The sequence below is a fragment of the Trachinotus anak genome, unplaced genomic scaffold (genome assembly GCF_046630095.1).
Source record: "Trachinotus anak isolate AG129_WGS33_773 ecotype Australia unplaced genomic scaffold, CSIRO_AGI_Tana_v1 ptg000026l, whole genome shotgun sequence".
Lineage (NCBI taxonomy): Eukaryota > Metazoa > Chordata > Actinopteri > Carangiformes > Carangidae > Trachinotus > Trachinotus anak.
This window is the reverse complement of record NW_027273877.1, coordinates 15409060-15432449: the sequence shown is the minus strand read 5'-3', so window position 1 is coordinate 15432449 and position 23390 is coordinate 15409060. Positions and strand designations below refer to the sequence as shown.

Below are 23390 nucleotides of genomic sequence, written 5' to 3'. Positions count from 1 at the left end.
GCAGACAGTTCAGCTCACAGTGCACAAACCACACTTTCATATTATCACATTACACAGTTGACAAGTTGAGAGAAAGAAAGAAAGAAAGAAAGTCGAGCAAAGACACCCGCGCTTGACATACACAGCCATGTCTGTGATGGTGTGGATCATCATGTATAAAGGGGGTAGTTGTCACTTGCTCTGCGGCTTACGGCCATACCACCCTGAGCACGCCCGATCTCGTCCGATCTCGGAAGCTAAGCAGGGTCGGGCCTGGTTAGTACTTGGATGGGAGACCGCCTGGGAATACCAGGTGCTGTAAGCTTTTTCACTTTTCTGTGCAAACAACAGAGGATGCTGCTGCTTCAGTAAACAGCACTGACTGTGCCACTGCTCAACTGTCAATCACTGTGCAGACAGTTCAGCTCACAGTGCACAAACCACACTTTCATATTATCACATTACACAGTTGACAAGTTGAGAGAAAGAAAGAAAGAAAGAAAGTCGAGCAAAGACACCCGCGCTTGACATACACAGCCATGTCTGTGATGGTGTGGATCATCATGTATAAAGGGGGTAGTTGTCACTTGCTCTGCAGCTTACGGCCATACCACCCTGAGCACGCCCGATCTCGTCCGATCTCGGAAGCTAAGCAGGGTCGGGCCTGGTTAGTACTTGGATGGGAGACCGCCTGGGAATACCAGGTGCTGTAAGCTTTTTCACTTTTCTGTGCAAACAACAGAGGACGCTGCTGCTTCAGTAAACAGCACTGACTGTGCCACTGCTCAACTGTCAATCACTGTGCAGACAGTTCAGCTCACAGTGCACAAACCACACTTTCATATTATCACATTACACAGTTGACAAGTTGAGAGAAAGAAAGAAAGAAAGAAAGTCGAGCAAAGACACCCGCGCTTGACATACACAGCCATGTCTGTGATGGTGTGGATCATCATGTATAAAGGGGGTAGTTGTCACGTGCTCTGCGGCTTACGGCCATACCACCCTGAGCACGCCCGATCTCGTCAGATCTCGGAAGTTAAGCAGGGTCGGGCCTGGTTAGTACTTGGATGGGAGACCGCCTGGGAATACCAGGTGCTGTAAGCTTTTTCACTTTTCTGTGCAAACAACAGAGGACGCTGCTGCTTCAGTAAACAGCACTGACTGTGCCACTGCTCAACTGTCAATCACTGTGCAGACAGTTCAGCTCACAGTGCACAAACCACACTTTCATATTATCACATTACACAGTTGACAAGTTGAGAGAAAGAAAGAAAGAAAGAAAGTCGAGCAAAGACACCCGCGCTTGACATACACAGCCATGTCTGTGATGGTGTGGATCATCATGTATAAAGGGGGTAGTTGTCACTTGCTCTGCGGCTTACGGCCATACCACCCTGAGCACGCCTGATCTCGAAAGCTAAGCAGGGTCAGGCCTGGTTAGTACTTGGATGGGAGACCGCCTGGGAATACCAGGTGCTGTAAGCTTTTTCACTTTTCTGTGCAAACAACAGAGGACGCTGCTGCTTCAGTAAACAGCACTGACTGTGCCACTGCTCAACTGTCAATCACTGTGCAGACAGTTCAGCTCACAGTGCACAAACCACACTTTCATATTATCACATTACACAGTTGACAAGTTGACAAGTTGAGAGAAAGAAAGAAAGAAAGAAAGTCAAGCAAAGACACCCGCGCTTGACATACACAGCCATGTCTGTGATGGTGTGGATCATCATGTATAAAGGGGGTAGTTGTCACTTGCTCTGCGGCTTACGGCCATACCACCCTGAGCACGCCCGATCTCGTCCGATCTCGGAAGCTAAGCAGGGTCGGGCCTGGTTAGTACTTGGATGGGAGACCGCCTGGGAATACCAGGTGCTGTAAGCTTTTTCACTTTTCTGTGCAAACAACAGAGGACGCTGCTGCTTCAGTAAACAGCACTGACTGTGCCACTGCTCAACTGTCAATCACTGTGCAGACAGTTCAGCTCACAGTGCACAAACCACACTTTCATATTATCACATTACACAGTTGACAAGTTGAGAGAAAGAAAGAAAGAAAGAAAGTCGAGCAAAGACACCCGCGCTTGACATACACAGCCATGTCTGTGATGGTGTGGATCATCATGTATAAAGGGGGTAGTTGTCACTTTCTCTCCAGCTTACGGCCATACCACCCTGAGCACGCATCACGCATGACAGGTTGCACGGCAGTTGAGAGATAGGAAGTGAGCGAGAGAGAGCGAGCGAGCGAGCGAGTGTTTTTTTTCGAGTTATTATTTGTGTGAATGAGCGTGTTTTAGTGTTTGAGCGACTGTGGTTTTTGTGTGTTTTCATTCCCCCAACAGCTTTAACGCTGTTTGGGGGGATTACAGCTTTTTCTTTTCCCTCTTTTTTTTTGAACCCGTTTGTGGGTTTAAACTACGGATGGACAAAATGGCGGCCAGGACTAATGGACAGTTTACAAACACTTTGAGAAAGGAAAACGGACTAAACGAAACGGTAACGGCGAAAACACAGACAGCAGGAACGAAAACGGCTTATGAAAAAGATTTAACGATCCAGATTGAGCTAAACGGAGATGACAATGTAACAACGATGGAGCTAATGAAGTGTGTGAGAGAGCTGTGCGGGGGACTAATTGCATGCAGATGCATTGGTAACAAGAGATACGAGATCACGATGACGAACACGTCTGGGAAACAAAGGCTGCTGGACGGCTTCAGGATCGGAGCAACGAGTGTGCTGGGGAAGGAGCTGACAAATGACGAGCTGGTGGTGTCATTCCTGGGGCTGCCGGCGTACATTACGGACGAGGAAATACTGCAGAAACTACATGGCTGGGGAGTGTCGGCCACATCACAGATTAAGAGAAGAATGTGGCCGGGAACGAGAATCGCAGACGGGACCAGGTACGTGAAAGTAAAGTTTAATGAAACGGTACAGTCTCTTCCTTATTCGGCTCGGTTTCAAACGGCCACGGGGCCGGAATACTTCAGGGTGATTCATGACAGGCAGGTTAAGGTGTGTAGAATTTGTATTCAGCCAGGGCACATCCTCAGAGAATGCCCGGAATTCACCTGTCATAAATGCGGAGTCCAGGGGCATTACGCGAGAGAATGCGTAAAAGTCGAGGAGAGGTGTGAGCTATGCCACAACAATATGGAAAACTGTGTCTGTAGGAACAGTGAATCAGAGGAGGTCCGTGAAGGGTCTGAGTCAGGTCAGGAGGGGAGTGAGTGCGAAGCTGAGGAGGCGGAGATGGAGTGTTTCAGTGAGGCGGCGGGAGCTGGTGAGACGAGGAGTCCCAGCGCAGAGCCGCAGGCAGACGAGAGCTTGGTGAGCGCGCAGTGGTGTGATTCTGACATCGAGAGCGCTAGTATGAGTCTGCCCTGCGGCCAAAGAGAGCACACTGAGGCGGGGACGGGACTGGGAAAAGCTCTCGGACCCGCCGATCTCCCTGCTCTGGAAAAATCACTATTAACCGCCGCCTCTCAGGCTGAAACGGACGCTCCGCAAAGCGCTCCGCTCTGCGCTCCGCGCTCGGCGAAGAGCGCACCGCCAGCAGCTCCCCAAATGGCTGACTCGGAATCCGACATGGACCTCACACAGATCACGCAAATCAGAAAAAGGCAAAATACAGAGAGGCAGGCGAAAAAAAGCAAAAAAAGTAAGGCAAAAAATCAGATATGATAGCAAATCTCTCATTTTTGCAGCTCACCCTCTCCATGACAGTTATTCTCTCGCTCAATGCCCGTGGGCTCCGCAGCAGAGGGAAAATTGAATGCATTCTTGGGTCTGTCAAATGTGATATCTTATGTTTACAAGAGACAAGATGGGATGAAAGCGCCATCAGTTTTGTTAAAGCGCTGTGGAGAGGGTCGGTCATGTATGCTAATGGGACAGATTTAGCGAGAGGAGTGGCCATCTTATGCAAAGAAAACAGCTTTGAAAAAACGGACTGTGTGCATAAAGACGCTGAAGGCAGGATGATTGTAATAGATGTGGAAAGAGGGGGGGAAAAACAAAGGATTATAAATGTATATGCTTCAAATGAGGAAAAAAACAGGAAAATATTTTTCAAACAAATAACAAAATGGTGTAAAACGAATTGTGTGATAATAGGGGACTTCAATGTTGTTTTAAACAAAATGGATATCTCAGCAAATAATGTATTTAAGGAGGATGCCAGCAGGAAAATACTGTATGAAACCATGAATGATAATAACCTGACAGAGATATGGAGAGTGTTACAGCCAAACAAAAGAGAGTTCTCAAGGAGACAAGTAGTTGAAGGGAAGTTGAAGCAGTCAAGAATTGATCTATGCTTAGGCACTCCAGCAGTGGTGTCTCAGTTAAAAAGTGCAAGATACATACCCAACAGCTGGAGTGACCACTCTCTGCTAGAAATAAGAATGGGGAAAACAGGAGAGTTTAGAAATGGAGGCTTGTGGTGCTTAAACAATAGTTGCATTGAAGATGAGAAATTTAGAAGAAAAATGAATAATCTGTTAGAAGCAATGACTGAAGAAATATTGAACACAGAAGATGTGATAGAGTGGTGGGAAGGAGCTAAGTTAAGAATCAAAAAAGCATGTATTAATTATTGCAAACAAAAGAGATGGATAGAAAACAGAGAAGAGGAAGAAATCAGAGAACAGGTAAGGAGAGAATTAGAGAAGATTGAAGAAGAACCAAATTATGATGTCAGTAAATATATATGCTTAAAATCTCAATTAGATCACTTGGAAATGAAAAGGTGCAAGGGAGCAATAATCAGGAGCAAGGCGAAGCATATCACAGAAGGAGAAAAATGTACTGCCTATTTCTTGGGTCTAGAAAAAAGGAAGCAAAGCAAAACATTCATAAAAGAATTGAAAAATGAGAAAGGTGAAATAATAACAGATGCAGTAAATCTTTTAGAAACAGTACAAACATATTATAAACAGTTATTCACAAGTTGTAACATAAAACCAGAAAGTATGGAGGGAGCTATGGAGAGTATTGAAAGTAAATTGTCTAAAGAGGACAGAGAGTGGTGTGATGCTCCACTTACCTTACAGGAGGTGGAGATGGCAATAGGAGAACTGGGGAAGAACAAAAGTCCAGGCACAGATGGGCTGTCAGCTGAGTTTTATCAAGCTTTTAAACTCAGGTTGGCTCCGATCCTACTCACAATGTATAACCATATGCAAAATGGAGGTCGAACTCCCAGGACCTTGACACTTGGACTGATAACTGTTGTATACAAGAACAGAGGGGACAAAGCCTTGCTGGAGAATTACAGACCAATCAGTTTATTAAACACAGATTACAAAATTCTCACCAAGATATTGGCAAACAGGTTAAAATCAGTCATTTCTTCCATCATCAACTGGTCTCAAGCTTACGGCATTCCGGGGCGAGACATCACAGACACAATTCTGTCAGTTAAAGAAACAATAAATCACATGACAAAACAGGGTGGAATCTATCTGGGTGTGGACTTCAACAAAGCATTTGACAGAGTCGAACACAATTTCCTCTGGGCAGTACTGGCAAAATTTGGTTTCGGCAATAACTTCACAAATTGGATACAATTACTATACAGCAATGCAAACAGTAAAGTCAAATGCAATGGGCAATTATCAGACACTTTTCGGATTCAAAGATCAATAAGGCAAGGCTGTCCCCTCTCCTCCCTGTTATACAGCCTGGTGGCCGAACCCCTCGGAATGTTAATCAGGGAGGACAAGCAAATTAAAGGTATAACATCACCAGCAGGGAAAGAACACAAAATAGCACAGTTTGCGGATGATACTAACATAATGACACAGGATGAGGACAGCATAGACAAGGTTTTAGTTCATATTGAAACATACAGCAAAGCATCAGGGGCAAAAGTCAACTTTAACAAATCAGAAATCATGTACTGTGGCGAGGTGGTGCGGTCACCAGGCAGATGGCAGTTCAGGGAGGCAGGAGAGAGTGTCAAGGTCCTGGGAGTGCACCTGGGGAAAAACCAGGACAAAGCCAGAGACAAAACGTGGAGGGAGGCGCTGGGAAAAATAAGCAGCACGCTGGCACTGTGGAGGATGAGGGGGCTCACACTGAGAGGCAAGGTGGTCGTAGCCAACTCCCTTGTGCTCTCACAGCTAAACCACATACTGGCAGTCTACGACATACCCGGACACATCCAAACCAGCATAAATAACAGCATCTCCACGTTTCTCTGGAGAAGCAAAAGAAATCTAATAGCACACAGGACAATAATCAATGACTATAAAGAAGGAGGTCTAAAACTAATTGATATTGCAACAAAGAAACATGTCTTCAGAATTCAAACAATCAAAAAAGCCTTGCAAAATTCTAAAAATCATCCATGGCAAGATTACCTGCAAAAAACAATAACCTCCTTAGGTCACTGTGGCAGACACAACCTCTGCCAAATTCTACCCAAGAAACAGTACTCACATCTCCAACCGTTTGAAAGAGAGATCCTTGAAGCCTGGGAGCTGGCACGGCCACTCCTCAAGACAAAGGTCTCCAATAGGTCACAGTTACTGAAGCTCCCCATCCTCCACAATCCAGAGCTCACTTGTAGGGGCACCTCCCTCTCATATGGCTTCCTGGTGGCAGCAGGGCTGCAAACATTAGGGGACATAATGAATGGAAAGGGTAAAATAGACAGTGAAAAAATAATGACTGCTTTGAGGGACAAAGGGTGCAAGGGGAAAAAACAGTACATACAACAGGTGTGTGAGGAAATGGAAAAGAACATGCCTCCTGAATGGAAACAAGCCCACAAAAACTCTGTTTGTAAGGTGCAGGATGACACCCTGGATTTCCTCCTGTGGACTGGTGCACACACCAAAAGCATGCAAGAAATAAAATCTAAAACATGGTACACTATGTTGCTAAAAAAGGCCACACGGAGGCCCACCTCAGAAATAACCTGGAAGAAAGCATTCCCATTCAAAAACACGTCTACAATTTGGCACAACATAAGTCCTTGTTACAGTAACCCACAATGCACTAACACAGATTACAAAATAAGGCACAGGAGGATCTTCACAGGCGTCATTCTGCACCAGATTAACAAAAACATGTACGGAAGAGACTGTACTGTTTGTCAAGAGCAGGAGGAGGATTTAGAGCATCTCCTCCTGCATTGTCCCGTCTGCATTCCTTTCTCTGAGCAGGTCAAAGAACTCCTGGAAATGTGCTGTGAACTCAGGATTTCCAACACAACGGACTGGCAGTGGACTCTGCTATTTGGACTAACGGAAAAGAGAAAAGGAATTAACAATGAACTCATCAATATCATCCTTGCCTTCGCCAGACACACAATCTATACAGCCAGGAACTATGCACTCTATGATAACAGACAAACCAACAGGTGGAAGATCTTCACAAACTCAATAAAACTTCATATACGGACAATGCAAAAAGCAGACAAACAGAAATTTGAAAAAATCTTCTTAGACAAAGCAAAACTTGTGAGAATAACAGGAGACAATGTGCTAAGTTTTGCTTTTTAAGTAGTGTCATTATGTCTCTTCAGAATGTTGGTCTTCCTTGCTGGTTGATTTGTGTTCTATCTGGTTCCAGCAGGGTATTTTATTTCATCACGCCATTATAGTCCATTTTATTTTAATGTATTTCATTTTAGTTTGGTTTTTTCTCCTTTTGGTGTTGTTGTTTCTTTCTTTCTTTGGGTTTAAATGTGGACACCGGTACCCTTCAGTTCACTGTATTGGAGGGAGATCCAGTCTTCATAGAAAATTAATGTGAATCTCTCCTGGGGGCGTGGAGACTGCACTGATTTTTCGTTGTTTCTTTCTTTGGTGTTTGTAAATATAATGTAAATATGGGTTTTAAAAAAAGCATAAATCACTGCATACTTTAGCTTTCACTGTCCGAGTTTACATGTTGAGAATAAGATTGAATGATGTAAAAAATTGAATTTTTTGATAATAAAAGAGAAAAAAAAAGCACGCCCGATCTCGTCCGATCTCGGAAGCTAAGCAGGGTCGGGCCTGGTTAGTACTTGGGTGGGAGACCGCCTGGGAATACCAGGTGCTGTAAGCTTTTTCACTTTTCTGTGCAAACAACAGAGGACGCTGCTGCTTCAGTAAACAGCACTGACTGTGCCACTGCTCAACTGTCAATCACTGTGCAGACAGTTCAGCTCACAGTGCACAAACCACACTTTCATATTATCACATTACACAGTTGACAAGTTGACAAGTTGAGAGAAAGAAAGAAAGAAAGAAAGTCAAGCAAAGACACCCGCGCTTGACATACACAGCCATGTCTGTGATGGTGTGGATCATCATGTATAAAGGGGGTAGTTGTCACTTGCTCTGCGGCTTACGGCCATACCACCCTGAGCACGCCCGATCTCGTCCGATCTCGGAAGCTAAGCAGGGTCGGGCCTGGTTAGTACTTGGATGGGAGACCGCCTGGGAATACCAGGTGCTGTAAGCTTTTTCACTTTTCTGTGCAAACAACAGAGGACGCTGCTGCTTCAGTAAACAGCACTGACTGTGCCACTGCTCAACTGGCAGTCACTGTGCAGACAGTTCAGCTCACAGTGCACAAACCACACTTTCATATTATAACATTACACAGTTGACAAGTTGAGAGAAAGAAAGAAAGAAAGAAAGTCGAGCAAAGACACCCGCGCTTGACATACACAGCCATGTCTGTGATGGTGTGGATCATCATGTATAAAGGGGGTAGTTGTCACTTTCTCTGCGGCTTACGGCCATACCACCCTGAGCACGCCCGATCTCGTCCGATCTCGGAAGCTAAGCAGGGTCGGGCCTGGTTAGTACTTGGATGGGAGACCGCCTGGGAATACCAGGTGCTGTAAGCTTTTTCACTTTTCTGTGCAAACAACAGAGGACGCTGCTGCTTCAGTAAACAGCACTGACTGTGCCACTGCTCAACTGTCAATCACTGTGCAGACAGTTCAGCTCACAGTGCACAAACCACACTTTCATATTATCACATTACACAGTTGACAAGTTGACAAGTTGAGAGAAAGAAAGAAAGAAAGAAAGTCAAGCAAAGACACCCGCGCTTGACATACACAGCCATGTCTGTGATGGTGTGGATCATCATGTATAAAGGGGGTAGTTGTGACTTGCTCTGCGGCTTACGGCCATACCACCCTGAGCACGCCCGATCTCGTCAGATCTCGGAAGCTAAGCAGGGTCGGGCCTGGTTAGTACTTGGATGGGAGACCGCCTGGGAATACCAGGTGCTGTAAGCTTTTTCACTTTTCTGTGCAAACAACAGAGGACGCTGCTGCTTCAGTAAACAGCACTGACTGTGCCACTGCTCAACTGTCAATCACTGTGCAGACAGTTCAGCTCACAGTGCACAAACCACACTTTCATATTATCACATTACACAGTTGACAAGTTGAGAGAAAGAAAGAAAGAAAGAAAGTCGAGCAAAGACACCCGCGCTTGACATACACAGCCATGTCTGTGATGGTGTGGATCATCATGTATAAAGGGGGTAGTTGTCACTTGCTCTGCGGCTTACGGCCATACCACCCTGAGCACGCCCGATCTCGTCCGATCTCGGAAGCTAAGCAGGGTCGGGCCTGGTTAGTACTTGGATGGGAGACCGCCTGGGAATACCAGGTGCTGTAAGCTTTTTCACTTTTCTGTGCAAACAACAGAGGACGCTGCTGCTTCAGTAAACAGCACTGACTGTGCCACTGCTCAACTGTCAATCACTGTGCAGACAGTTCAGCTCACAGTGCACAAACCACACTTTCATATTTTCACATTACACAGTTGACAAGTTGACAAGTTGAGAGAAAGAAAGAAAGAAAGAAAGTCGAGCAAAGACACCCGCGCTTGACATACACAGCCATGTCTGTGATGGTGTGGATCATCATGTATAAAGGGGGTAGTTGTCACTTGCTCTGCGGCTTACGGCCATACCACCCTGAGCACGCCCGATCTCGTCCGATCTCGGAAGCTAAGCAGGGTCGGGCCTGGTTAGTACTTGAATGGGAGACCGCCTGGGAATACCAGGTGCTGTAAGCTTTTTCACTTTTCTGTGCAAACAACAGAGGACGCTGCTGCTTCAGTAAACAGCACTGACTGTGCCACTGCTCAACTGTCAATCACTGTGCAGACAGTTCAGCTCACAGTGCACAAACCACACTTTCATATTATCACATTACACAGTTGACAAGTTGACAAGTTGAGAGAAAGAAAGAAAGAAAGAAAGTCAAGCAAAGACACCCGCGCTTGACATACACAGCCATGTCTGTGATGGTGTGGATCATCATGTATAAAGGGGGTAGTTGTCACTTGCTCTGCGGCTTACGGCCATACCACCCTGAGCACGCCCGATCTCGTCCGATCTCGGAAGCTAAGCAGGGTCGGGCCTGGTTAGTACTTGGATGGGAGACCGCCTGGGAATACCAGGTGCTGTAAGCTTTTTCACTTTTCTGTGCAAACAACAGAGGACGCTGCTGCTTCAGTAAACAGCACTGACTGTGCCACTGCTCAACTGTCAATCACTGTGCAGACAGTTCAGCTCACAGTGCACAAACCACACTTTCATATTATCACATTACACAGTTGACAAGTTGACAAGTTGAGAGAAAGAAAGAAAGAAAGAAAGTCGAGCAAAGACACCCGCGCTTGACATACACAGCCATGTCTGTGATGGTGTGGATCATCATGTATAAAGGGGGTAGTTGTCACTTGCTCTGCGGCTTACGGCCATACCACCCTGAGCACGCCCGATCTCGGAAGCTAAGCAGGGTCGGGCCTGGTTAGTACTTGAATGGGAGACCGCCTGGGAATACCAGGTGCTGTAAGCTTTTTCACTTTTCTGTGCAAACAACAGAGGACGCTGCTGCTTCAGTAAACAGCACTGACTGTGCCACTGCTCAACTGTCAATCACTGTGCAGACAGTTCAGCTCACAGTGCACAAACCACACTTTCATATTATCACATTACACAGTTGACAAGTTGAGAGAAAGAAAGAAAGAAAGAAAGTCGAGCAAAGACACCCGCGCTTGACATACACAGCCATGTCTGTGATGGTGTGGATCATCATGTATAAAGGGGGTAGTTGTCACTTGCTCTGCGGCTTACGGCCATACCACCCTGAGCACGCCCGATCTCGTCCGATCTCGGAAGCTAAGCAGGGTCGGGCCTGGTTAGTACTTGGGTGGGAGACCGCCTGGGAATACCAGGTGCTGTAAGCTTTTTCACTTTTCTGTGCAAACAACAGAGGACGCTGCTGCTTCAGTAAACAGCACTGACTGTGCCACTGCTCAACTGTCAATCACTGTGCAGACAGTTCAGCTCACAGTGCACAAACCACACTTTCATATTATCACATTACACAGTTGACAAGTTGACAAGTTGAGAGAAAGAAAGAAAGAAAGAAAGTCAAGCAAAGACACCCGCGCTTGACATACACAGCCATGTCTGTGATGGTGTGGATCATCATGTATAAAGGGGGTAGTTGTGACTTGCTCTGCGGCTTACGGCCATACCACCCTGAGCACGCCCGATCTCGTCCGATCTCGGAAGCTAAGCAGGGTCGGGCCTGGTTAGTACTTGGATGGGAGACCGCCTGGGAATACCAGGTGCTGTAAGCTTTTTCACTTTTCTGTGCAAACAACAGAGGACGCTGCTGCTTCAGTAAACAGCACTGACTGTGCCACTGCTCAACTGTCAATCACTGTGCAGACAGTTCAGCTCACAGTGCACAAACCACACTTTCATATTATCACATTACACAGTTGACAAGTTGAGAGAAAGAAAGAAAGAAAGAAAGTCGAGCAAAGACACCCGCGCTTGACATACACAGCCATGTCTGTGATGGTGTGGATCATCATGTATAAAGGGGGTAGTTGTCACTTGCTCTGCGGCTTACGGCCATACCACCCTGAGCACGCCCGATCTCGTCCGATCTCGGAAGCTAAGCAGGGTCGGGCCTGGTTAGTACTTGGGTGGGAGACCGCCTGGGAATACCAGGTGCTGTAAGCTTTTTCACTTTTCTGTGCAAACAACAGAGGACGCTGCTGCTTCAGTAAACAGCACTGACTGTGCCACTGCTCAACTGTCAATCACTGTGCAGACAGTTCAGCTCACAGTGCACAAACCACACTTTCATATTATCACATTACACAGTTGACAAGTTGACAAGTTGAGAGAAAGAAAGAAAGAAAGAAAGTCAAGCAAAGACACCCGCGCTTGACATACACAGCCATGTCTGTGATGGTGTGGATCATCATGTATAAAGGGGGTAGTTGTGACTTGCTCTGCGGCTTACGGCCATACCACCCTGAGCACGCCCGATCTCGTCTGATCTCGGAAGCTAAGCAGGGTCGGGCCTGGTTAGTACTTGGATGGGAGACCGCCTGGGAATACCAGGTGCTGTAAGCTTTTTCACTTTTCTGTGCAAACAACAGAGGACGCTGCTGCTTCAGTAAACAGCACTGACTGTGCCACTGCTCAACTGTCAATCACTGTGCAGACAGTTCAGCTCACAGTGCACAAACCACACTTTCATATTATCACATTACACAGTTGACAAGTTGAGAGAAAGAAAGAAAGAAAGAAAGTCAAGCAAAGACACCCGCGCTTGACATACACAGCCATGTCTGTGATGGTGTGGATCATCATGTATAAAGGGGGTAGTTGTGACTTGCTCTGCGGCTTACGGCCATACCACCCTGAGCACGCACAGAGGAGGAGCACGCCGTACGTTCACGACAGTCAATCAGTCCGTGTTTTTTTGGATCGTTTTCAGCCTTGGTTTTTGCTGGTTTGTAATTTTTTAGTTTAGTATTTAATTTGTGGGTTACATCCCCCGACAGCTTTTGCTGTCTGGGGGACTCTTTGTGTTTAAAAAATCATTCAAATGGATCCAACGGTGACAGACAAAGGAACGGAAAAGACGACGGAGAAGAGAATGCCCGCGAGTGCGGAAAAACAGAAGAAAATGTACGAAAAGAGACTGACAATCATGTTGGAAATAGAAGGAGAGGAGAGAACAACGATGATGGACATGCTGAGAAAAGTGAGGGCGGAGTGTGGAGAAGTGCTTGGCTGCCGTTTTAAGACGCCAAAGTCATACGAGCTGACGATGAAAGAGGAAAGCGGGAAGAAAAAGCTGATGGACGGACTGAGAATTGGGAACAACAGACTGATGGCGAAAGAACTGGGTAACAATGAAATGGTCGTCTCATTCATTAATCTGCCCACTTACATAGAGGATGAGGAAATATTGGCAAAACTACAGGACTGGGGAGTCACTGCGGTCTCGTCCATTAAGAGGAGGATGTGGCCAGGGACGGACATCGCTGATGGGACGAGGTTTTTAAAGGTCCGTTTCACAGACGCTGTGAAATCATTGCCATATTCCACTAAGTTTGAGACGGTAAGCGGAGCGGAGCACTTCCGCGTCATCCATGACAGGCAAGTTAAAGTTTGCCGCTTGTGTATACAGCCTGGCCACATTGTCAGAGACTGTCCCACTTTTATTTGTTTTAAATGTGGGAAACAGGGGCATTACGCACGAGAGTGTGATGCGGAGGGGAAATGTGCTCTGTGCAAAGAAAAGATCTCCCTGTGTGTGTGTGGAGAGCCGGGGGAGGACGCCGAAGAGCCGTCATACTCCGACGTCTCTGACGAGGAGGAGAGAGAGGCGGAGGACGGCGCCGATACGGGGAGAGAGGAGGATGGACGGAGAGGCGGCGTCGAGAGGGAGGAGCCGGGAATGACCGGAGAGACCCACGAGGAGGGAAACCGTGACTGTGGGGAATCGAGAGGAGACGAAGGAGGGAGAGACTCTGATAATCCAGCACCACAAAATCCAGACAATTATGCTGGCTTTGGAACGCGGGCAGCAAATGAAAAAGACGGGAAAGCTGTGTCGGACGGGTCTGAGGGCGAGGAGGGGATGGACGTCAGCGCAGAGACCATCAGACAGCTGAAGAGAAAGAAGAGGGCGAAGGAAAAGGAGAAGATGAAGGTTAAAAAGTAGAGGTATGGCTGCTGCTCTGCTATTCTTTTTTGTTTTATGCCTTATGTTGCATATTGCTTCGTTTAACTGTAACGGTCTAAGAGGAAAAACGAAAGCGGAGTTGGTATTTAATGCCATAAAAGCAGAAGTACTGTGCCTGCAAGAGACTCACTGGACTGACGAAGTTTTTAAAGATATCAGCTCACTGTGGAGAGGCAAAATTATTGCAAATAATATGAGTCACAGAGCATGTGGTGTTGCTATCTTGGTAAAAGAGGAGACATTGACTGACATACAGGTAGTCCACAAAGATGACAAAGGGAGGTTGCTTGTCATTGAATTTAATTTTTGTAACATTAGGTTTAGATTAATTAATGTCTATGCACCAAATATTGAAAAGGAAAGAAGAGAAATGTTTGATAATTTGAGGACTTTTTGTACTGAGAGATGTATTTTGGTTGGTGATTTTAATTTATGGTGTACAAGGCTGGATGGGTCCAGCAGTGTTAATTTCAGAAACGATACTTCAAGGAGTGTTTTATTTGATGTTATGAATAAGGAAGATTTAGTTGATGTATGGAGGGATATGTATCCAAACAGGAGAGAATACTCAAGAAAGCAAATGGTTTTGGGAAAAGTGAAACAAAGCAGAATAGATTTAGTTTTGATTAAAAGAAATATTTTGAGTTGGGTCTTGAATGTAAAATATAAGTTTTTGGGTTTAAGTGATCATGCTGCTTTAACTTTTGGTTTTGGGGTGAGATGTGAAGGGAGGGGAGGGGGGGTTTGGTGTTTAAACTCTTGTTTGTTAAAAGAGGAGGAATATAGAAAAATTATTTCAAGACTTATAAAAAATGAGCAAGAAAATACTTTATTTGAAGACGATGTTTGTTTATGGTGGGAACAGATGAAGAATAAAATAAAAAGAACAAGTATTAGATTTGCAAAAAAGAGGAACTTTGTGAAAAAGAAAGAGGAAAATGAAGTGAAAGAAAAATTAATAAAAGAGCTGGAAAGACTGGAGGAGGATCCGAATCGGGATAGGACATACTTTATGAAATTAGAAGGTGAGATAGAATATTATGAGAGAGAAAAATATGAGGGAGCAGTTATCAGAAGTAGGGCTCAGTATGCAGTTGAGGGAGAAAAGTGTACAAACTTCTTTCTCAACTTGGAGAAAAGTAAACAGGTAAAGTCTTATATAACGGAGCTAGAAAGTGAGAATGGAGAGAGAGTGACAGATTTTGTAGGCATTTTGGAGGTAGTGGAAGCTTTTTATGCAAAACTGTTTCAAAAGGAAGGTATAGTGCAGGAATGTGTGGATGAGATATTAGATACTGTTGATGCCAGAATATCAGATGAAAGTAAACAAATGTGTGACGATGATTTGACAATTGATGAAATTAAAATAGCTATAGAGCAAATGAAATCCAGCAAGAGTCCAGGTTCAGATGGCCTGACACATGAATTTTATAAGGTTTTTTCTGATATATTGGTGCCAATACTGTTGAAAGTGTATAAGTGTATGGAGGAAAGGAAAACGGTTCCAGAGTCAATGGCAACAGGGGTTATTACTATCTTGTTTAAAAAAAGAGGGAGTCCGTTTAAATTAGAAAATTACAGGCCTTTAAGTCTGTTGAACTCGGACTACAAGATTTTAACAAAAGCTTTAGCCAATAGATTGAGGGACGTGGTAGGAGAAATAATAGCACCAACACAAGCTTATAGTATACCAGGTAGGGACATCACTGATGTCATATGTACAATTAGAGATGTAGTCAATAGTATGAATAATGATGGTGAGGGTGGTCTAGTCCTGAATTTAGACTTAAATAAAGCTTTTGATAGGGTTGAACATGGGTATTTAGAACAGGTTTTGGGCAAATTTGGTTTTGGGGATAGGTTTGTTAATTGGATAATGTTGCTATATGCAAATGCTAAAAGTTGTGTGAAAATAAATGGTATGCTCACTGATGTTTTCCCAGTACAACGGTCAGTCAGACAAGGCTGTCCTCTTTCAGCCTTGCTCTATTCTTTAGCAGCAGAACCATTGGCAACACTATGTAAAAAAGACATTTCTTTACAAAGCATTCAAATACCATATAGCACAAATAGTCTAATTCATCAATTTGCTGACGATACAACCTTTACTGTCAGAACCATAGAAAGTGTAAAAGGAATAATGAAACATGTTGAAACATATGGGAGAGCATCAGGAGCAAAAGTAAACATAGAAAAATCAGAAATTATGTGTGTAGGGCATACAAATCCAGAAGAGTGTGAAATTCCTTTAAAGATAACGAGAGACTTCATTAAAATATTGGGTGTGAACATAGGAGTACAGAGTAAGGAAGCGAGAGATGCCACATGGACTGGTATATTGAATAAAGTTAAACAATTATTAAATTTGTGGTCTATGAGAGGGCTGCGATTAAAAGGTAAGGTTGTAGTCATTAACTCATTGCTTCTATCAAAATTTAATTATGTGATGGGAGCTCTAGATCTCCCTGAGTGGGTTTTGAATGAGGTGAGAGCTGTAATAAGTAAGTTTCTGTGGAGAGGAAAAGGAGTTAAAATATCTATGAAGACATTAATAGCAGGGTATGGAGAGGGAGGGCTAAAACTGATGGACTTAGATGTTAAACGAAAAGCATTGAGAATAAAGGTGGTTAAAAAATATCTATATGGTAAGGAGGAGTATGGTTGGAAAGGGTTCTTTAAGGATTTTCTGTGTAAAAGTGGAGGATGTGGGGACAGTGGGATCTTTATGAGATTCAGAAAGAATATGTTGGAAAATCTTCCTGTGTTTTATCAAGAGGTATTTCTAGCTTGGGCAGATTTCATTGAGCACCTGAAATATGACTGCAAAACAATAAATCAAATATTAGATCAGCCAGTATTTATGAATCCACAAATAAAAAACAGTGGGAATGTTTTGTATGACAAAGTTTTCATACAAGCAGGATTAAAACAAGTGAGAGATTTTGCTTATGAGTATGTGCCTGGCTTCTTGCCAAATAGAGCCATTTTTGACAGTGTTGTGGAGATAGACGAGGAGGTAGGTAGAACTAAGGTGGATAATGTGATTAAGTGCATAAAAGGAAGCTTACCGGATATATGGATTAAAACAATAGAGAGGGAAACAGTTCAGGTAGGAAAGAGTGAGCTACCAGATCTGTACATTGATCAGATTGATGGGAAAATGCTCTTTAATAAAATAAAAGTAAAGATGTTGTACACGTTGATGCTGATGAAAGAAATCAAGACCCCAGCATCAGAAAATGTTTGGTTGAAGGTATTTCAGGATCTGAATGTGAAAGAAATTTGGAAAAATTTACATGTCAAGTACAATAGCATAGACTGTGAAAATTTGGACTTCAAACTCAGACATAACAGAATATACACGAATGTGGTCATTCACCAAATTAATAAAAATGTAGATCGGTTTTGTGATGTTTGTAAATCAGATCCTGAAACACTGATGCATTTGTTTTTTGAATGCAAGGAATTAAAGAACTTTCAATTGAAACTAATAACCCTGATCAAAAACAATTGGAAATTAGATCTGATAGCGAATGATTGGAAGAAAGTTTTCTTTTTTGGTTCAAGTAAAACATCAAAAACTGTGAATGTTAATTTGTTTAATTTTGTATTAAGTCATGCTAGATATGCAGTATGGCTAAGGAGAAATTTAGCACATTTTGAAGGGAAGAGGATAGAAGTGTTAGCTTTGTTTGTATCGGTATTAAGGAAAGATGTTGCTTTGCGATGGAACTTTTTGAGTAGGAGTTTGTTTGAGGAGTTTTTTGTGCAAGGCAGTAGCCTTATTTCTATTGATGATGGAGGTAGATTTCATATTAATTTATGATTTTTATCCTTTGTGCTTTGTTTTGTTGTTAATGTGTATGTATATGTAAATATTGTGTTCTGAAAAGCTTTGTATATTTTCATAATAAAAGAAAAAAAAAAAAAAAAAAAGCACGCCCGATCTCGTCCGATCTAGGAAGCTAAGCAGGGTCGGGCCTGGTTAGTACTTGGATGGGAGACCGCCTGGGAATACCAGGTGCTGTAAGCTTTTTCACTTTTCTGTGCAAACAACAGAGGACGCTGCTGCTTCAGTAAACAGCACTGACTGTGCCACTGCTCAACTGTCAATCACTGTGCAGACAGTTCAGCTCACAGTGCACAAACCACACTTTCATATTATCACATTACACAGTTGACAAGTTGACAAGTTGAGAGAAAGAAAGAAAGAAAGAAAGTCAAGCAAAGACACCCGCGCTTGACATACACAGCCATGTCTGTGATGGTGTGGATCATCATGTATAAAGGGGGTAGTTGTCACTTGCTCTGCGGCTTACGGCCATACCACCCTGAGCACGCACAGAGGAGGAGCACGCCGTACGTTCACGACAGTCAATCAGTCCGTGTTTTTTTGGATCGTTTTCAGCCTTGGTTTTTGCTGGTTTGTAATTTTTTAGTTTAGTATTTAATTTGTGGGTTACATCCCCCGACAGCTTTTGCTGTCTGGGGGACTCTTTGTGTTTAAAAAATCATTCAAATGGATCCAACGGTGACAGACAAAGGAACGGAAAAGACGACGGAGAAGAGAATGCCCGCGAGTGCGGAAAAACAGAAGAAAATGTACGAAAAGAGACTGACAATCATGTTGGAAATAGAAGGAGAGGAGAGAACAACGATGATGGACATGCTGAGAAAAGTGAGGGCGGAGTGTGGAGAAGTGCTTGGCTGCCGTTTTAAGACGCCAAAGTCATACGAGCTGACGATGAAAGAGGAAAGCGGGAAGAAAAAGCTGATGGACGGACTGAGAATTGGGAACAACAGACTGATGGCGAAAGAACTGGGTAACAATGAAATGGTCGTCTCATTCATTAATCTGCCCACTTACATAGAGGATGAGGAAATATTGGCAAAACTACAGGACTGGGGAGTCACTGCGGTCTCGTCCATTAAGAGGAGGATGTGGCCAGGGACGGACATCGCTGATGGGACGAGGTTTTTAAAGGTCCGTTTCACAGACGCTGTGAAATCATTGCCATATTCCACTAAGTTTGAGACGGTAAGCGGAGCGGAGCACTTCCGCGTCATCCATGACAGGCAAGTTAAAGTTTGCCGCTTGTGTATACAGCCTGGCCACATTGTCAGAGACTGTCCCACTTTTATTTGTTTTAAATGTGGGAAACAGGGGCATTACGCACGAGAGTGTGATGCGGAGGGGAAATGTGCTCTGTGCAAAGAAAAGATCTCCCTGTGTGTGTGTGGAGAGCCGGGGGAGGACGCCGAAGAGCCGTCATACTCCGACGTCTCTGACGAGGAGGAGAGAGAGGCGGAGGACGGCGCCGATACGGGGAGAGAGGAGGATGGACGGAGAGGCGGCGTCGAGAGGGAGGAGCCGGGAATGACCGGAGAGACCCACGAGGAGGGAAACCGTGACTGTGGGGAATCGAGAGGAGACGAAGGAGGGAGAGACTCTGATAATCCAGCACCACAAAATCCAGACAATTATGCTGGCTTTGGAACGCGGGCAGCAAATGAAAAAGACGGGAAAGCTGTGTCGGACGGGTCTGAGGGCGAGGAGGGGATGGACGTCAGCGCAGAGACCATCAGACAGCTGAAGAGAAAGAAGAGGGCGAAGGAAAAGGAGAAGATGAAGGTTAAAAAGTAGAGGTATGGCTGCTGCTCTGCTATTCTTTTTTGTTTTATGCCTTATGTTGCATATTGCTTCGTTTAACTGTAACGGTCTAAGAGGAAAAACGAAAGCGGAGTTGGTATTTAATGCCATAAAAGCAGAAGTACTGTGCCTGCAAGAGACTCACTGGACTGACGAAGTTTTTAAAGATATCAGCTCACTGTGGAGAGGCAAAATTATTGCAAATAATATGAGTCACAGAGCATGTGGTGTTGCTATCTTGGTAAAAGAGGAGACATTGACTGACATACAGGTAGTCCACAAAGATGACAAAGGGAGGTTGCTTGTCATTGAATTTAATTTTTGTAACATTAGGTTTAGATTAATTAATGTCTATGCACCAAATATTGAAAAGGAAAGAAGAGAAATGTTTGATAATTTGAGGACTTTTTGTACTGAGAGATGTATTTTGGTTGGTGATTTTAATTTATGGTGTACAAGGCTGGATGGGTCCAGCAGTGTTAATTTCAGAAACGATACTTCAAGGAGTGTTTTATTTGATGTTATGAATAAGGAAGATTTAGTTGATGTATGGAGGGATATGTATCCAAACAGGAGAGAATACTCAAGAAAGCAAATGGTTTTGGGAAAAGTGAAACAAAGCAGAATAGATTTAGTTTTGATTAAAAGAAATATTTTGAGTTGGGTCTTGAATGTAAAATATAAGTTTTTGGGTTTAAGTGATCATGCTGCTTTAACTTTTGGTTTTGGGGTGAGATGTGAAGGGAGGGGAGGGGGGGTTTGGTGTTTAAACTCTTGTTTGTTAAAAGAGGAGGAATATAGAAAAATTATTTCAAGACTTATAAAAAATGAGCAAGAAAATACTTTATTTGAAGACGATGTTTGTTTATGGTGGGAACAGATGAAGAATAAAATAAAAAGAACAAGTATTAGATTTGCAAAAAAGAGGAACTTTGTGAAAAAGAAAGAGGAAAATGAAGTGAAAGAAAAATTAATAAAAGAGCTGGAAAGACTGGAGGAGGATCCGAATCGGGATAGGACATACTTTATGAAATTAGAAGGTGAGATAGAATATTATGAGAGAGAAAAATATGAGGGAGCAGTTATCAGAAGTAGGGCTCAGTATGCAGTTGAGGGAGAAAAGTGTACAAACTTCTTTCTCAACTTGGAGAAAAGTAAACAGGTAAAGTCTTATATAACGGAGCTAGAAAGTGAGAATGGAGAGAGAGTGACAGATTTTGTAGGCATTTTGGAGGTAGTGGAAGCTTTTTATGCAAAACTGTTTCAAAAGGAAGGTATAGTGCAGGAATGTGTGGATGAGATATTAGATACTGTTGATGCCAGAATATCAGATGAAAGTAAACAAATGTGTGACGATGATTTGACAATTGATGAAATTAAAATAGCTATAGAGCAAATGAAATCCAGCAAGAGTCCAGGTTCAGATGGCCTGACACATGAATTTTATAAGGTTTTTTCTGATATATTGGTGCCAATACTGTTGAAAGTGTATAAGTGTATGGAGGAAAGGAAAACGGTTCCAGAGTCAATGGCAACAGGGGTTATTACTATCTTGTTTAAAAAAAGAGGGAGTCCGTTTAAATTAGAAAATTACAGGCCTTTAAGTCTGTTGAACTCGGACTACAAGATTTTAACAAAAGCTTTAGCCAATAGATTGAGGGACGTGGTAGGAGAAATAATAGCACCAACACAAGCTTATAGTATACCAGGTAGGGACATCACTGATGTCATATGTACAATTAGAGATGTAGTCAATAGTATGAATAATGATGGTGAGGGTGGTCTAGTCCTGAATTTAGACTTAAATAAAGCTTTTGATAGGGTTGAACATGGGTATTTAGAACAGGTTTTGGGCAAATTTGGTTTTGGGGATAGGTTTGTTAATTGGATAATGTTGCTATATGCAAATGCTAAAAGTTGTGTGAAAATAAATGGTATGCTCACTGATGTTTTCCCAGTACAACGGTCAGTCAGACAAGGCTGTCCTCTTTCAGCCTTGCTCTATTCTTTAGCAGCAGAACCATTGGCAACACTATGTAAAAAAGACATTTCTTTACAAAGCATTCAAATACCATATAGCACAAATAGTCTAATTCATCAATTTGCTGACGATACAACCTTTACTGTCAGAACCATAGAAAGTGTAAAAGGAATAATGAAACATGTTGAAACATATGGGAGAGCATCAGGAGCAAAAGTAAACATAGAAAAATCAGAAATTATGTGTGTAGGGCATACAAATCCAGAAGAGTGTGAAATTCCTTTAAAGATAACGAGAGACTTCATTAAAATATTGGGTGTGAACATAGGAGTACAGAGTAAGGAAGCGAGAGATGCCACATGGACTGGTATATTGAATAAAGTTAAACAATTATTAAATTTGTGGTCTATGAGAGGGCTGCGATTAAAAGGTAAGGTTGTAGTCATTAACTCATTGCTTCTATCAAAATTTAATTATGTGATGGGAGCTCTAGATCTCCCTGAGTGGGTTTTGAATGAGGTGAGAGCTGTAATAAGTAAGTTTCTGTGGAGAGGAAAAGGAGTTAAAATATCTATGAAGACATTAATAGCAGGGTATGGAGAGGGAGGGCTAAAACTGATGGACTTAGATGTTAAACGAAAAGCATTGAGAATAAAGGTGGTTAAAAAATATCTATATGGTAAGGAGGAGTATGGTTGGAAAGGGTTCTTTAAGGATTTTCTGTGTAAAAGTGGAGGATGTGGGGACAGTGGGATCTTTATGAGATTCAGAAAGAATATGTTGGAAAATCTTCCTGTGTTTTATCAAGAGGTATTTCTAGCTTGGGCAGATTTCATTGAGCACCTGAAATATGACTGCAAAACAATAAATCAAATATTAGATCAGCCAGTATTTATGAATCCACAAATAAAAAACAGTGGGAATGTTTTGTATGACAAAGTTTTCATACAAGCAGGATTAAAACAAGTGAGAGATTTTGCTTATGAGTATGTGCCTGGCTTCTTGCCAAATAGAGCCATTTTTGACAGTGTTGTGGAGATAGACGAGGAGGTAGGTAGAACTAAGGTGGATAATGTGATTAAGTGCATAAAAGGAAGCTTACCGGATATATGGATTAAAACAATAGAGAGGGAAACAGTTCAGGTAGGAAAGAGTGAGCTACCAGATCTGTACATTGATCAGATTGATGGGAAAATGCTCTTTAATAAAATAAAAGTGAAGATGTTGTACACGTTGATGCTGATGAAAGAAATCAAGACCCCAGCATCAGAAAATGTTTGGTTGAAGGTATTTCAGGATCTGAATGTGAAAGAAATTTGGAAAAATTTACATGTCAAGTACAATAGCATAGACTGTGAAAATTTGGACTTCAAACTCAGACATAACAGAATATACACGAATGTGGTCATTCACCAAATTAATAAAAATGTAGATCGGTTTTGTGATGTTTGTAAATCAGATCCTGAAACACTGATGCATTTGTTTTTTGAATGCAAGGAATTAAAGAACTTTCAATTGAAACTAATAACCCTGATCAAAAACAATTGGAAATTAGATCTGATAGCGAATGATTGGAAGAAAGTTTTCTTTTTTGGTTCAAGTAAAACATCAAAAACTGTGAATGTTAATTTGTTTAATTTTGTATTAAGTCATGCTAGATATGCAGTATGGCTAAGGAGAAATTTAGCACATTTTGAAGGGAAGAGGATAGAAGTGTTAGCTTTGTTTGTATCGGTATTA

The 23390-nt window shown here is 43.0% G+C and overlaps 14 non-coding genes and 2 pseudogenes across 14 annotated transcripts; all 16 read left to right on the top strand.

Moving 5' to 3' along the window:
• Positions 1-185: 185 nt before the first annotated feature.
• LOC139610731 (5S ribosomal RNA) lies at positions 186-304 on the top strand. Its single transcript, XR_011686039.1, has one exon. It is a non-coding gene; the product is annotated as a 5S ribosomal RNA (ribosomal RNA).
• Positions 305-576: 272 nt separating this feature from the next.
• Positions 577-695, top strand: LOC139610730 (5S ribosomal RNA). The gene has a single exon (XR_011686038.1). It is a non-coding gene; the product is annotated as a 5S ribosomal RNA (ribosomal RNA).
• Positions 696-967: 272 nt separating this feature from the next.
• Positions 968-1086, top strand: LOC139610646 (5S ribosomal RNA). The gene has a single exon (XR_011685952.1). It is a non-coding gene; the product is annotated as a 5S ribosomal RNA (ribosomal RNA).
• A 272-nt stretch (positions 1087-1358) lies between these two features.
• Positions 1359-1467, top strand: LOC139610445 (5S ribosomal RNA; annotated as a pseudogene).
• Positions 1468-1747: 280 nt separating this feature from the next.
• Positions 1748-1866, top strand: LOC139610729 (5S ribosomal RNA). The gene has a single exon (XR_011686037.1). It is a non-coding gene; the product is annotated as a 5S ribosomal RNA (ribosomal RNA).
• A 6462-nt stretch (positions 1867-8328) lies between these two features.
• LOC139610728 (5S ribosomal RNA) lies at positions 8329-8447 on the top strand. Its single transcript, XR_011686036.1, has one exon. It is a non-coding gene; the product is annotated as a 5S ribosomal RNA (ribosomal RNA).
• Positions 8448-8719: 272 nt separating this feature from the next.
• On the top strand, positions 8720-8838 carry LOC139610727 (5S ribosomal RNA). Its single transcript, XR_011686035.1, has one exon. It is a non-coding gene; the product is annotated as a 5S ribosomal RNA (ribosomal RNA).
• Positions 8839-9118: 280 nt separating this feature from the next.
• LOC139610923 (5S ribosomal RNA) lies at positions 9119-9237 on the top strand. The gene has a single exon (XR_011686225.1). It is a non-coding gene; the product is annotated as a 5S ribosomal RNA (ribosomal RNA).
• Positions 9238-9509: 272 nt separating this feature from the next.
• On the top strand, positions 9510-9628 carry LOC139610726 (5S ribosomal RNA). Its single transcript, XR_011686034.1, has one exon. It is a non-coding gene; the product is annotated as a 5S ribosomal RNA (ribosomal RNA).
• Positions 9629-9908: 280 nt separating this feature from the next.
• On the top strand, positions 9909-10027 carry LOC139610056 (5S ribosomal RNA). The gene has a single exon (XR_011685505.1). It is a non-coding gene; the product is annotated as a 5S ribosomal RNA (ribosomal RNA).
• Positions 10028-10307: 280 nt separating this feature from the next.
• LOC139610724 (5S ribosomal RNA) lies at positions 10308-10426 on the top strand. Its single transcript, XR_011686031.1, has one exon. It is a non-coding gene; the product is annotated as a 5S ribosomal RNA (ribosomal RNA).
• A 280-nt stretch (positions 10427-10706) lies between these two features.
• On the top strand, positions 10707-10815 carry LOC139610343 (5S ribosomal RNA; annotated as a pseudogene).
• Positions 10816-11087: 272 nt separating this feature from the next.
• On the top strand, positions 11088-11206 carry LOC139609986 (5S ribosomal RNA). The gene has a single exon (XR_011685439.1). It is a non-coding gene; the product is annotated as a 5S ribosomal RNA (ribosomal RNA).
• A 280-nt stretch (positions 11207-11486) lies between these two features.
• LOC139610723 (5S ribosomal RNA) lies at positions 11487-11605 on the top strand. The gene has a single exon (XR_011686030.1). It is a non-coding gene; the product is annotated as a 5S ribosomal RNA (ribosomal RNA).
• A 272-nt stretch (positions 11606-11877) lies between these two features.
• LOC139609985 (5S ribosomal RNA) lies at positions 11878-11996 on the top strand. The gene has a single exon (XR_011685438.1). It is a non-coding gene; the product is annotated as a 5S ribosomal RNA (ribosomal RNA).
• Positions 11997-12276: 280 nt separating this feature from the next.
• LOC139610006 (5S ribosomal RNA) lies at positions 12277-12395 on the top strand. The gene has a single exon (XR_011685458.1). It is a non-coding gene; the product is annotated as a 5S ribosomal RNA (ribosomal RNA).
• The last annotated feature ends 10995 nt before the right edge of the window (positions 12396-23390 follow it).